Raw genomic sequence first — 16,305 nt, forward strand, 5'->3', positions numbered from 1 at the left:
AGAGGACAGAGAAAACACTGAAGGGATGTCCTCAAACTCCCTTCAGAGTTCAAACAGCCTCGTCGACTCATGGGGTCACTGGCATGTGTCCTGACGCACTATCAATTACGACGAGACGAGTGTAGAGAGTAATCGAGGCTTTATTACGCAGAGATGTGTAGCCTCCTGCAGTTGCTGCCGAAATGGCTGCAGCTCGGAGAGCCCACACATTTATACTCCGCCTACTGGGCGGAGCCAGTGGGCAGGGATCTACCCATGTACCTGTAGTACAGGGGCCTTACTGTAATACCCCTCGTATGTGGTATATACAATACAACAGTGGTGACTACCACATTCACCCCCTGTTAAAAAATAATCCAGCTGGGGTGGTGGAAAACTATTTACATTCAGATGTTTAACATTTTAAGGAAAAGTTTACAATTTCAGACGATCGGGCACCTTGATCCGTCGTTGTGAGTGCCGCAGTTCTGGGGGCGATTTCTGTGTCGGTTCGGTCGTCGGTGACTCTGGGAGCGTGTCGACCTCATCTTCACCCCCGGGTGGGACCAAGGGGAGGAAGGATCGTCGTGGAGCGGGGGCTGTGGTGGGGTGCGCTGGGGGGAGTGAGGGGGGTGTGGGGACCCAGCTGATGCCAGATCCCTGAGGGAGACTGTGTCTTGGCGGCTGTCGGGGTACGCTATGTAGGCATACTGCGGGTTCGCGTGAAGTGCTGTACCCTCTCAACCAACTGGTCCGCCTTGTGTAGCCGCACGTGCTTGCGGAGGAAAACAGGTCCTGGAGCTGCCAGCCACGTTGGGAGCGAAACCCCGGAGGTGGACTTCCGTATCGGTGTGGATGAAGCTCTCAGTGCTCCCGGAGTCCAGAAGACAGGGTATCTTGTGCCCATCGACCTTCACTGTCGTCGACGCAGTCGCGAGGTTGTGCGGTCGGAACTGGTCGATCGTGATGGAGGTGAGACGCGGCTGGTCGGTGGCGGTTGCAGGCGATGAGTGGCCCGATGAGGTGGCTGATGAGCAGGGGTCCTGAGGCGGGGAAGATGGCGGCGCACATGGGCCGCACGTGTCCTGCGGCAGGCAAGATGGCGGCGCCCACGGGCCGCACGTGGTCTGAGGCGAGGAAGATGGCAGCGCCCGCGGGTCGCACGTGGGGGGTGCAGGGAGAATAGCGGCGACCGAGCGGGCCTGGCACACAGCAGCGAAATGTCCTTTCTTCCCGCAGGCCTTGCAGAGCGCGCTCCGCGCCGGGCAGCGCTGCCGGGGGTGTTTTGTCTGTCCGCAGAAATAGCACTTGGGGCCCCCGGGGTTGGTTGGATGCCGCACGGCGCAGGCCTGGGGTTGGCTGGGGGCGGTCGCTGATGGGGTCCATGATGGGGTGTTCGCTGGCGGGGTCCACGATGCCCAGGAGGGGTGGGCCATGCGGTCGGGGGCATACGCATGTACATTGCGTGAGGCGACTGTGAACGAGATCGCTTGTTTCTTGGTCATCACGAGGTCGAGGGTAGCCCCTTGTAAGAGGCGCTGCCGGATGTAGGCCGACCCAATGTCCATAACGAATGCGTCTCTAACCAGCAGGTCACAATGTTCAACGGCCGAAACAGCCTGGCAATCGCAGTCTCTCACCAGGGCGTGCAGGACACGCCAGAAATCTTCCACAGACTCACCGGGGAGTTGATGCCGCGTGGACAGGAGGTGCCTGCCGTATATTTTGTTGGTCTGCTGAGTGTAGTGTAGTTCTCCTTCAGTAGCCCCATGGCCTCAGCGTAGGTCGGTGCGTCCCGGATGAGGGGAACGATATCGGAGCTCAGCCGCGTGTAAAGGATCTGGAGCTTCTGTGCCTCTGAGGGTGGTTCTGTCGCAGATCCAATGTAGACTTCAAAGCAAGCCAGCCAATGTGCGAAGGCCGACTTGGCATTGTCTGCTTGAGGGTGCAGCTGCAGGAGATCCGGCTTGATGCGGAGATCCATCATTGTAAAATCTCTGCGTAATAAATGCACTGTCAATTATGGCGAGATGAAAGTAGAGAGTAATCGAGGCTTTATTAGGCAGAGATGTCTAGTCTCCCGCAGCTGCTGCCGAAATGGCTGCAGCTCGGAGAGCCCACACGTTTATACTCCGCCTACTGGGCGGAGCCAGCAGGCAGGGATCTACCCCCGTACCTGTAGTACAGGGGCCTTACCATAATACCCCTCGTATGCAGTATGTACAATACAACAGTGGTGACTACCACATGGCCAGAATGGAGAAGGATCATTTGTGAAGACACCAAATACATCGAGAGACCTTGTTGGGAACATGCAGAGGTGAAGTTAAGGCATCAGAGGGAATGTGCAAACATCCAAACAACCCATCCACCAAATCCCTCAAATACCACCTGACCCACATGTGACAGAGTCCGCAGGTTGGGCATCGGAATTATCAGCCATCTCAGAACTTTTCGAACTGAGATCAGGGCAAGTCATCCTTGACCCCAAGGGACTGGCTAAGAAGAGAAGAATTAACAGCAGCTTCTCAAAGGGAAGAGGAAAAAATATTTGGTGAAAAAACTTAAAAGGGCTTGGAAACGGGCGGCACGGTAGCACAGTGGTTAGCACTGTTGCTTCACAGCGCCAGGGACCCGGGTTCGATTCCTGGCTCGGGCCAGTGTCTGTGCGGAGTCTGCACGTTCTCCCCATGACTGTGTGGGTTTCCTCCGGGTGCTCCGGTTTCCTCCCACAAGTCCCGAAAGACGTGCTTGTTATGTGAATTGGACATTCTGAATTCTCCCTCAGTGCACCCGAACAGGCGCCCGAGTGTGGCGACTAGAGGATTTTCACAGTAACTTCATTGCAGCCTACTTGTGTAAGCCTACTTGTGACACTAATAAAGATTATTATTATAAATGGGAGTAAAAGTAAAGGGATTGTGTTTTCAGAGAGATATAAGGGATCAAATTCCATGAATCTATGGATACAAAGGGTATACATTCACTAAGTTTATGTAATGCTGCACACCCTTAAAAGAAACAGGAAAGGCTAATAATTTTAGATATATTTGGTGCCCTTTCCATTCACAAATTAAATACCGTTCTGCATGCTACCAGTGTCAGCTTTCAAGCTAATCATACCCAAGGCTGTTGTGGTGAGATCATTTTATTATGCCAGCATTGTTCTTTTGTCTGATTTTATTTGATTCCAGGAAGATAAACCATATCCTGTTTGTTCTTTCTATATTATGTCTGTTGTACTATTGACATAGTGTTCTCCAGATGATTTATTCAAGAATTTATTATAATCCCACCCAATTCTTACCAACAGAGTAAAGAATTGGAAAATGTAAGTGTACAATTGGATTACTGGAAAGAGCAGACTGTCAACAAAGAAATATATGTTTCTACCCTAACCAGACCAGCTGGCTTCTCAAGGAATCTGTGAACAAATAGTTTGGACTTCAAACCACGGTGCTGCCACCTATACAAGAAACTTACTTGATTGTCCGAAACCAAAAAATACACTACTAAAATATAGATTTTTCTTTTTATTTGTTCCTGGGATGTGAGTGCCACTGGGCAGGCCAGCATTTATTGTCCATCCTTAATTGCCCTCGAGGAGGTGGTAGTGAGCCGCCTTTTTCAACTGCTACAGTCCCAGTGGTGTAGGTACACCCACTGTGCTATTAGGGAGGGAGCTCCAGGATTTTGACCCAGTGACAGTGAAGGAACGGCGATATACTTGCAAGTCAGGATGGGGTGAAACTTGGAGGGGAACTTGAAGGCGGTGGTCTTCCCATGCATGTGCTGTTGTCATGCTAGGTGGTAGATGCCTTGAGTTTGGAAGGTGCTGCCAAAGGAGTCTTAGCGAGCTGCTGTGACGCGTCACGTAGATGGTACACTGCCACAGTGTGTCGGTGGGAGAGGAAGCGAATGTTTAAGCTGGTGGATTGGATGCCCATCAAGCCAGCTGCATCATCCTAGTTATGTCAAGTTTCTTGAGTGTTGTTGGCGCCCGGCCAGGCAATTGGAACCGCACTCATCCAAGCAAGTGCAGAGGATTTCATCACACTTCTGACTTGTGCCTGTAGTTGATGAATAGGTTTTGGGAAGTGCTTTGTCAGGTGATATTGAAAGGAAGAAGTCAAAGCTGATCCAAAACTGGATGTTGAGCACACAGACAAGCAGCATGGGGAGGTGGTGGAGAGCAGAGCGGGTGGTCAAAAGTGACAGTGGAGATGTTAAACTGGATGTTATCACCATACATGTGCAAACATTTCTCCATATCTCCAAATTACTGAGTTGGGGTGGGGGAGGGATGGTGGTGTTGCGGAGAGTGTTACAGAGGGCTTGTAAGATACAGAAGGGCGGAAGTATTGGTCCTGGGAACATTCCAGGGACAGCGGTGCTTGGGGAGGATGATGCTTCCTTGAAGATTGTTCTTCATGGAAGGGAAAATCTGTACCAAGGCATTATTCCACCTTGTAGCAGAAGAACATAGTCCGGTCAGCCTGCAGTTCTTGAATAGGTGTTTGATGTCAAGTAATAACAGTCTATGAAGGTTTCTATCCCTGTGAGGTATTCCTACATTACACTCTGCATCTGCTCAATAGCAGCACCAAAATTGGGATTCTGCTCCCTGGTAGTGTCAGGGTTCCACCGACATTGAGTCCCATTGAGGATTTGTCATCTTTGTACAACATTCAAATTTCAACATTCAAAAATCATTTATTTCCTATTCTGCATCACCCACACTGAGAAGCTTACTGATTTATTTCTGCTGGGGACACGTAAAATTCAGCCCATATTAATTCCTCCTAATTATTTGATATTACCTAGCATTTTACAGCATCAAATTGGTCCATGCAGCCTATTCGATTAATGTTTCATATGAACCTCCTCCTGCCTTATTTCACCTCAGCCATGTTTTTTAAATTTATTTTTGTTTCAACTCATTGCACCTTAAATATATCTATTCCTCTTGATGTTTCCCTCCTTTAGACTGACGCCAATGTTTTTTTTTTAATATATTTATTCAGATTTTCCAACAAAATTTTAACAAGCCCCCCCCCCCCCCCCCCCCCCCCCCATAACAAAAAGAAAAAAGAACACAAACACAACAATCGAAAATAATACAAAACTTATACATTGGGTTTCCCCCGTATATCGCAACCCCCCCATATGACATTCAAAGGTACCCTTGGGGAAGCCCCCCCCCACCCACCCAAATACCCCCCTCGAAGGAGACCCCCCCCAAGGAGACCCCCCCACCCTTGGGGTTGCTGCTGCTGCTGACCTCCTAACGCTCCGCGAGGTAGTCTAGGAACGGTTGCCACCGCCTGAAGAACCCCTGCACAGACCCTCTCAAGGCAAACTTTATCCTCTCCAGCTTAATGAACCCTGCCATGTCATTTATCCAGGCTTCCACACTAGGGGGCTTCGCGTCCTTCCATAATAACAAGATCCTCCGCCGGGCTACCAGGGACGCAAAGGCCAGGATACCGGCCTCTTTCGCCTCCTGCACTCCTGGCTCATCCGTTACCCCAAATAGTGCCAACCTCCAGCTCGGCTTGACCTGGACTTTCACCACCTTGGACATAGTCCTCGCGAAACCCCTCCAGAACCCATCCAGTGCCGGGCACGACCAGAACATGTGGACGTGATTCGCCGGGCTACCCGAGCACCTCCCACACCTGTCCTCCATCCCAAAGATGGAATACCTGTCCTACCCATCCCTTTCTCAGCCTGATCTGATCTGCCACCTTCAACTGTGTCTCCTGAAGCATGACCACGTCTGCCTTCAGTCCCTTTAAGTGCGCGAACACTTGGGCCCTCTTAACCGGCCCATTCAGGCCCCTCACATTCCAAGTTATCAGCCGGATTGGGGGTCTGCTCACCCCCCCCCCCGCCGACTAGCCATCTCCTTTTCTAGGCCAGCCACGTGCCCGCGCCTCCCGCACCCTCCAGTCCCCCAGACGGCGGACCCCCACCCCGACCACCTCTCCTATTTCCAGTTCCCTTTTGGCCAATGCAGCAGCAACCCTATACCCCCCTCCCCCCCCCTCCCCCCGCTAGATCCATATCTAGCTCTTTTGCTCCCCCCATAACACTCCCGTAAGTCAGCTGACTCCTGCTGACCCCGGCCTCTCCCGCCTTCCCATCGACCCCCCCAGTGTGGGAATCCCCCCTCCCCCTCCTCCCTGGCAGTCAGTGTGCGCTCCTCTCCAGTACCGCCCCCCCCCCCCCCCCTCCGACCCCCACCTCCGTCCTTCCCTAGCGCGGGAAAAAGCCTGCGCTTTCCTGAGCCGGCCCCGCCCCCCCGGCGCAGCTCCTTTTGTGGCCTTACCTCAATTCCCCATGCCCGGGCCTCCCCTCCCTCCAACACCGACGCCCACACTCTCCCACAGTCTCCCCATCAAATCCCTTCACCCATCCCCATCCAGCACCCAACAAAGGGAACATTCCCTACACGTAGTGAAAACCATATATACAGCAAACATCCCCCCCCCCCCAACAACAAACCCTCAATTTGAGTCCAACTTTTCAGTCTGTATAAAGCTCCAAGCCTCCTCAGGCGTTTCAAAATAGTGGTGCCGATCCTGGAATGTGACCCACAATCGCGCTGGCTGCAGCATACCGAACTTCACCCCTTTCCGATGGAGCACCGCCTTAGCCCGATTAAAGCCAGCTCTCTTCTTGGCCACCTCTGCACTCACGTCCTGGTAGATTCGGATCTCCGTGTTCTCCCACCTGCTGCTCCGCTCTTTCTTGGCCCATCTCAAGACACACTCTCTGTCCATAAAGCGGTGAAACCTCACCACTACAGCCCTTGGCGGCTCCTGGCCTTGGGTCTCCTTGCCAGGATCCGGTGCGCCCCATCTAGCTCCAGGGGCCTCGGGAAGGCTCCCGCGCCCATCAGCGAATTGAGCATCGTGCTCACATATGCCCCGGCATCGGGCCCCTCCACTCCTTCAGGGAGACCCAGAATCCGAAGATTCTTCCTCCTCGACCTATTCTCCAGGTCCTCAAATCTTTCCGCCCACCTCTTGTGCAGTGCCTTGTGTGCCTCCACCTTCACCGCCAGGCCCAAGATCTCGTCCTCGTTCTCCGAGGCTTTTTGCCGCCCCTTGGGCCTTCTGGGTCTCCGCTAGCTTCTCAATCGCCACCTTCATTGGCGCCAGCATTTCGGTTTTCAGCTCCTCAAAGCAGCGTCTAAGAAACCCGTGCTGCTCCTGCGACCACTTCGCCCATGCTGCTTGGTCTCCAACCGCCGCCATCTTGCTTTTTCTCCCTCTCACTTTCCGCTGCTCCAAGATCCCTTTTTTGACTGACGCCAATGTTGACATAGTACAGACGTCAGATCTGGATGTTGTCCCCACAGGTATCTGTAAACCCCTTATTATTATTTTTTGTAATGTCTATCCTTATTCCATAGAACCCCTACAGTGCAGAAGGAGGCCTGTCAGCCCATCAAGTCTGCACCAACCCTCGAAAACAACATACTACCCAGGCCCACTCCCCCGCCCTATCCCCGTAATCCCACCTAACCTGAATATCTTTGGACACTAAGGGTCTATTTAGCATGGCCAATCGACCTAACCTGCACACGTTTAGACTGTGAGAAGAAACCAGAGCACCCGGAGGATCCCACGCAGACACTGGGAGACAGCGCAAACTCCACACTGTCACCCCAAGGCCAGAATCGAACCCGGGTTCCTGCCGCTGTGAAGCAGCAGTGCTAACCACTGTGCCAATGTGCCGCCGATCGTTGAGGAATTATTGAGTTTCTAACAAATTCCTAAATGTGCCTGACAGTGTGAGACTGTCTGCTGCCATTTGTCACTTCCTTGCCTCGCACCTGTGTCTATCAGAACTGTGTTCTCTCTTCTTTGAGTGCTTGGGCGACATGATAGCACAGTGGTCAGCACTGTTGCTTCACAGTGCCAGGGTCCCATGTTCGATTCCCACTTGGGTCACTGTCTGTGCGGAGTCTGCATGTTCTCCCTGTGTCTGTGTGGGTTTCCTCCGGGTGCTCTGGTTTCCTCCCAGAAGTCCCGAAACACATGCTTTGATGCACTAAGCGTCAAGAACCACAAAGACATGTGAGACTTTAACTAAGCGTCAAGAACCACAAAGACATGTGAGACTTTAACTAAGGCTTTAATATACTACATGGGAGGCTTACCCGACACAGACGACCCCAGACAGAATGGGGCCGGTCCCAGAAGAGGGTTCTTATACGTAACTCCCAGGGGAGTGGCTAAGGCGGAGCTCTCCGTGGCCAGGTCGGGTTACCTACCGGTGACCGAACCTCTACAGAGCTACAGTACAATACGCAGTATTACAGGGCCACGTTACACACAACTATTATATACTATGTACAATGGTAAGGAAGTACAGTGGTGTATCACCACATGCTTATTAGGTGAATTGGACATTCTGAATTCTCCCTCTGTGTACCAGAACAGGCGCCGGAGTGTGGCAGCTAGGGGATTTTCACAGTAACTTCATTTCAGTTTTAATGTAAGCTGACTTGAGACAATAATAAAGATTATTATTATTGCAATCTGTCACAATCTGAATTGTCATTTGTAACATTCTGTATATTTATCTGCTCTAGAATTGCTATCATTGTATTGCAATGGTACATTGTGGTTTCCTCTGTAAAGGCACCCACATTCCCATCTAGAAACCGTTTAGGATGTGGGTCACTTTTATATTGTCTCACCCACTTCAGGTATTTTTCTGCTTCCCTACCTGCTGTTTGCTCCAAATATCTATTCATAAAAGCTTTTCAGCAGAGGACCCTATGCGCTGAATAGTCTCTTTCATTGTGTTTCTATGACAATGTGCTCTATCCTCCAACGATCTTAACCTCAAGTCGTGTTTTAGCTATTCTGAACAGTCTCTTAACTTCCTTATATTCCACTGAATTGTACTTTCTGTTTCTTTGTTTTAAGATGATCTTTTTGTCGTAAAATGCAACATATGCGTCTTCAACTGAATGCAGTCCTGTCTTAACTCAGAGGCCACGGTCCACTCTCTAAATGAGATCCCTGTTAAACCATGTCAGGAACAGAGGCAAAGGACTTGTACTAGCAAGAAGGTTGAAGAGGACAACAGGTTGTAAACCACATGGGAAAAAAATACAGCAGCAGCCACAACGCGCAAGAAACTAGAAAGAAGCAAGAAAAAATATTTTTAAAACCACAAGCAGAATTATGCGGTGGCCTTTAGCAATTCACAGCCAATCAACTGCATGCAACTAACAGTTCATGGGATTCATCATCTTCGTTTAGCTTCATTCTATCTGCCTATGTTTGCTCATAAAACAATAGTGTGGGCAGTATGGTCGCCCTCTCTGAAAATAACAGAGATTAAACTGGAAACCAATTCATTCTGTGTGAATCATTGGGTGATGGTGTGAGTGAGGTGATAAAATACTTCATAAAGGAAAAGTATTTTTTCTGTCTATCGGTCAGTGGTACAACAATTTAAGTATTGTTAGGGGTAAGAGGTTAGCCATTAAAACAGATAAAGCAGCAAGGAGGATCACATAGTGTCTTACAGTCTGATTTTATCACAGGTTGTAATCAGACATTAACCTGAAACACTGACTTAGTTTCTCGCTCACAGATGCTACCATGCCGGCTGAATATTTCCAACACTCTCTGCTTTATTGAAATGAAAATAATTGTTTTCAAAAAAAGAGAAAGCAAAACAAAACTTTAGTTTGCCAATAGAAATTAATTGTTATAACGTGAAGCCTTAAAAATATCAAATTTGGTGTGATTTAGGCCTGGAACACAAGCAACGTTCATTTCAGCATTTCATCGGTACAGCACAGATCTAAAACAGGGCAAACAGGAAACTGGAGAATGCTTGGAGATATCAAACATACCGTAGATTTATGCAACACAAAAGGAGGCCATTCAGCCCATCATAAGCCAGTCCAGGGCTGGTTTAGCTCAGTGGGCTAGGCAGCTGGTTAATAATGCAGAACAAGGCCAGCAGCACGGGTTCAATTCCCGTACCGGCTGAGAATTCTGAATTCTCCCTCTATGTACCTGAACAGGTGCCGGAATATGGCGACTAGGGGCTTTTCACAGTAACTTCATTGCGGTGTTAATGTAAGTCTAATTGTAACAATAAAAAGATTATTATTATGTCCATACTAGCTGTTTGAAAGAGCTGTCCAATCAGCCCCACCCCTTCTCTATCATAGAATCCCTACAGATCCGACTTATCGAGTCTGCACCAACCCACCAAAAGAGCACTCCATCCAGGCTCACCCCCTGCCGCAATCCCGCTGAACCCGGGTCCCTGGTGCTGTGAGGCAGCAGTGCTAACCACTGTGCCACCGTGCCGCCCATAGCCCTGTAATGTTACCCCTTTCAACATTTACCAATTCCCTTTTAAAAATTAGGATTGAACCTGCTTCCATCTGAAACCACCTTTTAGGCAGCACAATCTTCATCAACTTTGAATAAAAGTCTCCTCATCCCACCCCTGGTACTTCTGTCAATTTATTTTAAATCTGTGCCCTCTGATTACTGATCCTCCTATCAGTAAAGCAGCTTATTTAGTTTATCAAAACCTATTGTAACTTTGAATACTTCTATTAAATCTTTCCCCAGTTTCCTGGGGCCCCCGAGCCACAAGTTGTCCACCACGCCTACTAGCTCTGGAATAATCCTCCTTAAATCTCCCCATCACGATCCTCTTTTAAGACACTCCCTAAAATCTCTCTCTTTAACTAAGCTTTTGACAATCTCTCCTAAAATCATCCGAAGTGGCTTGGTGTCATATTTTGAAATGATACTGCTCCTGAGAAAATTCTTGGGACCATGTTTAAGTGTCAACACAAATACAAGTTGTTACTGATGGATGAAATCTCATACACAAGAAAACACAAATGATTTGCATTTATATAGCACATTTCATGACAACCAAGCATTTTAGAGCGCTCCATAGTCAGTGAAATGTGCATGTTTACCAATTGGAAGTCAATGTAGATTGGAAAACATAGGGGTGATGGGTGAATATAACTTGATAAAAGTACAGGTAAGGACAGCAGAGTTAACTAAAAGCAATACAAGAGCAGGCAGGGCTGGGGCTTCACATGAAATAACTTGAACGTAGCAAGACAAGTTGAAAAACACCGTCGCTGGATCAAAATCCTGGAACTCCCTCCGTAACATCACTATGAGTGTCCCTACACCTTATGGGCTGCAGCAGTTCAACAAGACAGCTCACCGCCACCTTCTCAAGGGCAATTAGGGATGGGCAATAAATGCTGACCTAGCCAGCGACGCCCACATCTTAAAAAAGTCAATTAAATACTTTCTTTATTTTTTTAATCGTATTTTGTATAAAGGCGATGAAGTACACTGTGGTGCAAAACTTCCAAAGCAAGTCTGGAATATAAACAATGAGCTGGATAGATGAAAACCTAGCTGCGGGTCATTTTCTGAAAACAATTTCTCATCATTATTGTTTAAATGTTGAATCCATCTTAAGAAATAAAGTAAATAAAAATTATGTAAATAAACCTCGCGGTATCTCTACCCCAACAACCCCATTCCCTTTCAGACACTCCTTAAAATCAACAAATTGACATAAGGATGATTATCAAGGAATTCTATCTCCGATTTAGTTAATTCAGTACATTAGCTGCAATGGCTTGTCTTTCTACAGACAGAGAATCTTTCATCAAGACAATTATAACTTTTCTTCAATTATGTTTCAATTATTCAAAAATGTTTCAATTATCCAGCTACTGGTTAATAAATAACAGTTTGTAACATAAACCATGGCTTACATGTGTATTTATCCAACTGGTCTCTGAAGATCATGTGAGCTGACATATTTAATCGATTTAAAAAAAATAAATAACTGATTTTGTGCTGGGAATTCAACATAGTGCGTGAGAGTTTTCCAAAGTCAACAGATAAGTTTTCAGACTGCGGTTTGTTACCAAAATTGAGACTTAAAGATTGTCACAAACTGGAAGCAAAATGCTCAGACTGGGGGTTGGAGACTGGTTGAAAGTGTCTTACTTAAAGGTGCTACAAAAGGAAAGGGAATGTGTGACAGAAGAACAAGTGTGACAAAGGCAGTGCACATACTAGGCAGCACGGTGGCACAGGGGTTAACACTGCTGCCTCACAGTACCAAGGACCCGGGTTCAACTCCGCTGTGTGTGGAGTTTGCACTTTCTCCTGTGTCTGTGTGAGTTACCTCCGGGTGCTCTGGTTTCCTCCCACAGTCCAAAGGTGTGCAGGTTAGGTGGGACTTTGGGGTTATGGTGCTAGGGTGGGGAAGTGGGCCAAGGTAGCAGTGCTCTTTCAGAGGGTCAGTGCAGTCTCAATGGGCCAAACAGAATTCCCACGGTGCAGAAGGAGGCTATTCTGCGGTAGAGTCGGTACTGGCCCTTAGAAAGACCATCCCTACCTAGGTACACTCCCCCTCCCTAGCCCGTAACCCCATAACCCCGCCTAACTTGCACATCTTTGGAATGTGGGAGGAAACCGGAGCACCCGGAGGAAACCCATGCAGACACAGGGAAAAAGTGCAAACTCCACACAGTCATCCGAGGTCGGCATCAGACTCGGATCCCTGGTGCTTTGAGGCAGCACTAATGCATCCTTCGTGTTTTACAGCATAGAAAGAGGCCCTTCGGCCCATCGTGTCTCTGCCGGCCATCAGCATCTATCTATTCTAATCCCACTTTCCAGCATTTGGTCCATGGCCGTGTATGCTACGGCATTTAAAGTGCTCATTTAAATGCTTCTTAAATGTTGGGAGGGTTCCCACCTCGACCATCCTGTCAGGCAGTGAGTTCCAGATTCCCACCATCCACTGGGTGAAGCCAGGCTGATTCCTGGGATGGTGGGACTAATTATCAGGAAAAGATTGAGTTGATTCGTTGTTCTTTGGAGTTTGGAAAAATTAGGGGTACCTCTAAAATTCCAACAGGACTAAACAGGAAGGATGTTCCCGATGGTGGGGGAGTCCAGAACCAGGGGTCACAGTCTAAGGTTAAACCATTTAGGGCTGAGATAAGTAGAACTTTCTTCACCCAGACAGTGGTGAGCCTGTGGAATTCTCTACCACAGAAAGCAGTTGAGGCCAAAACACTGCATGTTTTCAAGGAGTTTGACACTTGGGGCTACAAGGATCAAAGGATATGGGGAAATGCATGAACAGGTTACTGTGTTCGATGATCAGCTACGATCAAAATTAATGGTCGATCAGGCTCGAAGGGCTACTCCTGCTCCGATTTTCTATGTTTCCAAAAAGGTTTTCCTCAAATCCCCTCTAAATATCCTGCCCCGTATCTTAAATCTATGCTCCCTGGATATTGACGCCTCTGCAAAGGAGAAAAGTTTCTTATTACCTACCCTATGTTCCCCATAATTTTGTTCACAGCACAGAGGGCAGATGAAATGTAGATTCAGATGGAGTAAGATCTGTATGGCACGCATTTCATCACCACAGGATTCTCAAAGCGCTTTATAGTCAATGAAGTACTTTTGAAGTGTAACCAGCTTTAAGGTAGGTGGGAGGATTGGACCACCCATTGGACCGGGGTGCACGCAATTGATTCAGTCCCGCAATAATCTAATTCAAACTTAAAATAAGCAAACCTTAAATGTGCTCCAAACACACAAATGTCTTTCCTTTGTATTTTCCAGAATAAAAATGTAACAATAAACGGGGTTTTTGAACATTGTTGTCGGCAAGATCGTGTGGGTTGGTTACACGTCAATACGATAACTTCATCAATTTAAACAAACCTCCCGCCTTCCCAGTTATTCACCTCAAACTGACAAGAAACTGAACTAAACTTACGAGAAACTTCAATGAAACTTACCACCGCCGCAGGAAAACGCTACCGGTCACTCGCTGCGAGTCCCAGGAAACTAAAACACAGTCCGATCCCACACAGCCTCCTCCCTCAGCGCACAGTCCGATCCCACACAGCCTCCTCCCTCAGCGCACAGTCCGATCCCACACAGCCTCCTCCCTCAGCGCACAGTCCGATCCCACACAGCCTCCTCCCGCAGCGCACAGTCCGATCCCACACAGCCTCCTCCCTCAGCGCACAGTCCGATCCCACACAGCCTCCTCCCTCAGCGCAGTCCGATCCCACACAGCCTCCTCCCTCAGTGCACAGTCCGATCCCACACAGCCTCCTCCCTCCGCGCACAGTCCGATCCCACACAGCCTCCTCCCTCAGCGCACAGTCCGATCCCACACAGCCTCCCCCCCTCAGTGCACAGTCCGATCCCACACAGCCTCCTCCCTCAGTGCACAGTCCGATCCCACACAGCCTCCTCCCTCCGCGCACAGTCCGATCCCACACAGCCTCCTCCCTCAGTGCACAGTCCGATCCCACACAGCCTCCTCCCTCCGCGCACAGTCCGATCCCACACAGCCTCCTCCCTCAGTGCACAGTCCGATCCCACACAGCCTCCTCCCTCAGTGCACAGTCCGATCCCACACAGCCTCCTCCCTCCGCGCACAGTCCGATCCCACACAGCCTCCTCCCTCAGTGCACAGTCCGATCCCACACAGCCTCCTCCCTCCGCGCACAGTCCGATCCCACATAGCCTCCTCCCTCAGCGCACAGTCCGATCCCACACAGCCTCCCCACTCAGCGCACAGTCCGATCCCACACAGCCTCCTCCCTCAGCGCACAGTCCGATCCCACACAGCCTCCCCACTCAGCGCACAGTCCGATCCCACACAGCCTCCTCCCTCCGCGCACAGTCCGATCCCACATAGCCTCCTCCCTCAGCGCACAGTCCGATCCCACACAGCCTCCTCCCTCCGCGCACAGTCCGATCCCACACAGCCTCCTCCCTCAGCGCACAGTCCGATCCCACAGCCTCCTCCTTCAGTGCACAGTCCGATCCCACACAGCCTCCTCCCTCAGCGCACAGTCCGATCCCACACAGCCTCCCCCCTCAGTGCACAGTCCGATCCCACACAGCCTCCTCCCTCAGCGCACAGTCCGATCCCACACAGCCTCCTCCCTCAGCGCACAGTCCGATCCCACACAGCCTCCTCCCTCAGCGCACAGTCCGATCCCACACAGCCTCCTCCCTCAGCGCACAGTCCGATCCCACACAGCCTCCCCCCCTCAGTGCACAGTCCGATCCCACACAGCCTCCTCCCTCAGCGCACAGTCCGATCCCACACAGCCTCCTCCCTCAGCGCACAGTCCGATCCCACACAGCCTCCTCCCTCAGCGCACAGTCCGATCCCACAGCCTCCTCCCTCAGCGCACAGTCCGATCCCACACAGCCTCCTCCCTCAGCGCACAGTCCGATCCCACACAGCCTCCTCCCTCAGCGCACAGTCCGATCCCACACAGCCTCCCCCCTCCGCGCACAGTCCGATCCCACACAGCCTCCTCCCTCAGTGCACAGTCCGATCCCACACAGCCTCCTCCCTCAGCGCACAGTCTGATCCCACACAGCCTCCTCTCTCAGCGCACAGTCCGATCCCACACAGCCTCCTCCCTCAGCGCACAGTCTGATCCCACACAGCCTCCTCTCTCAGCGCACAGTCCGATCCCACACAGCCTCCTCCCTCAGCGCACAGTCCGATCCCACACAGCCTCCTCCCTCAGTGCACAGTCCGATCCCACACAGCCTCCTCTCTCAGCGCACAGTCCGATCCCACACAGCCTCCTCCCTCAGTGCACAGTCCGATCCCACACAGCCTCCTCCCTCAGCGCACAGTCCGATCCCACAGCCTCCTCCCTCAGCGCACAGTCCGATCCCACACAGCCTCCTCCCTCAGCGCAGTCCGATCCCACACAGCCTCCCCCCTCAGCGCACAGTCCGATCCCACACAGCCTCCTCCCTCAGCGCAGTCCGATCCCACACAGCCTCCTCCCTCCGCGCACAGTCCGATCCCACACAGCCTCCCCCCCTCAGTGCACAGTCCGATCCCACACAGCCTCCTCCCTCAGTGCACAGTCCGATCCCACACAGCCTCCTCCCTCCGCGCACAGTCCGATCCCACACAGCCTCCTCCCTCAGCGCACAGTCCGATCCCACACAGCCTCCTCCCTCAGCGCACAGTCCGATCCCACACAGCTTCCTCCCTCAGCGCACAGTCCGATCCCACACAGCCTCCTCCTTCAGTGCACAGTCCGATCCCACACAGCCTCCTCCCTCAGCGCACAGTCCGATCCCACACAGCCTCCTCCCTCCGCGCACAGTCCGATCCCACATAGCCTCCTCCCTCAGCGCACAGTCCGATCCCACACAGCCTCCTCCCTCAGCGCACAGTCCGATCCCACACAGCCTCCCCCCTCAGTGCACA

The 16,305-nt window shown here is 50.8% G+C and overlaps 1 protein-coding gene across 3 annotated transcripts in view; it reads right to left on the reverse strand.

Annotated features, from left to right (window-relative positions):
* The window catches only part of LOC140396357 (EF-hand calcium-binding domain-containing protein 4B-like), a 213,400-nt gene extending 199,397 nt beyond the window's left edge, over nt 1-14,003 (reverse strand). Inside the window, exon 1 of one of the 3 annotated variants that reach the window (XM_072484912.1) lies at nt 13,841-14,003. The gene's annotated coding sequence lies outside the window, so the exon portion shown is untranslated. Of the gene's footprint in view, nt 1-13,367; nt 13,810-13,840 lie in introns of those variants that run through there. The other 2 variants (XM_072484910.1, XM_072484911.1) reach the window with 2 other exon arrangements.
* Between the last annotated feature and the right edge of the window lie 2,302 nt (nt 14,004-16,305).

This window comes from Scyliorhinus torazame, chromosome 19 (genome assembly GCF_047496885.1).
Source record: "Scyliorhinus torazame isolate Kashiwa2021f chromosome 19, sScyTor2.1, whole genome shotgun sequence".
Lineage (NCBI taxonomy): Eukaryota > Metazoa > Chordata > Chondrichthyes > Carcharhiniformes > Scyliorhinidae > Scyliorhinus > Scyliorhinus torazame.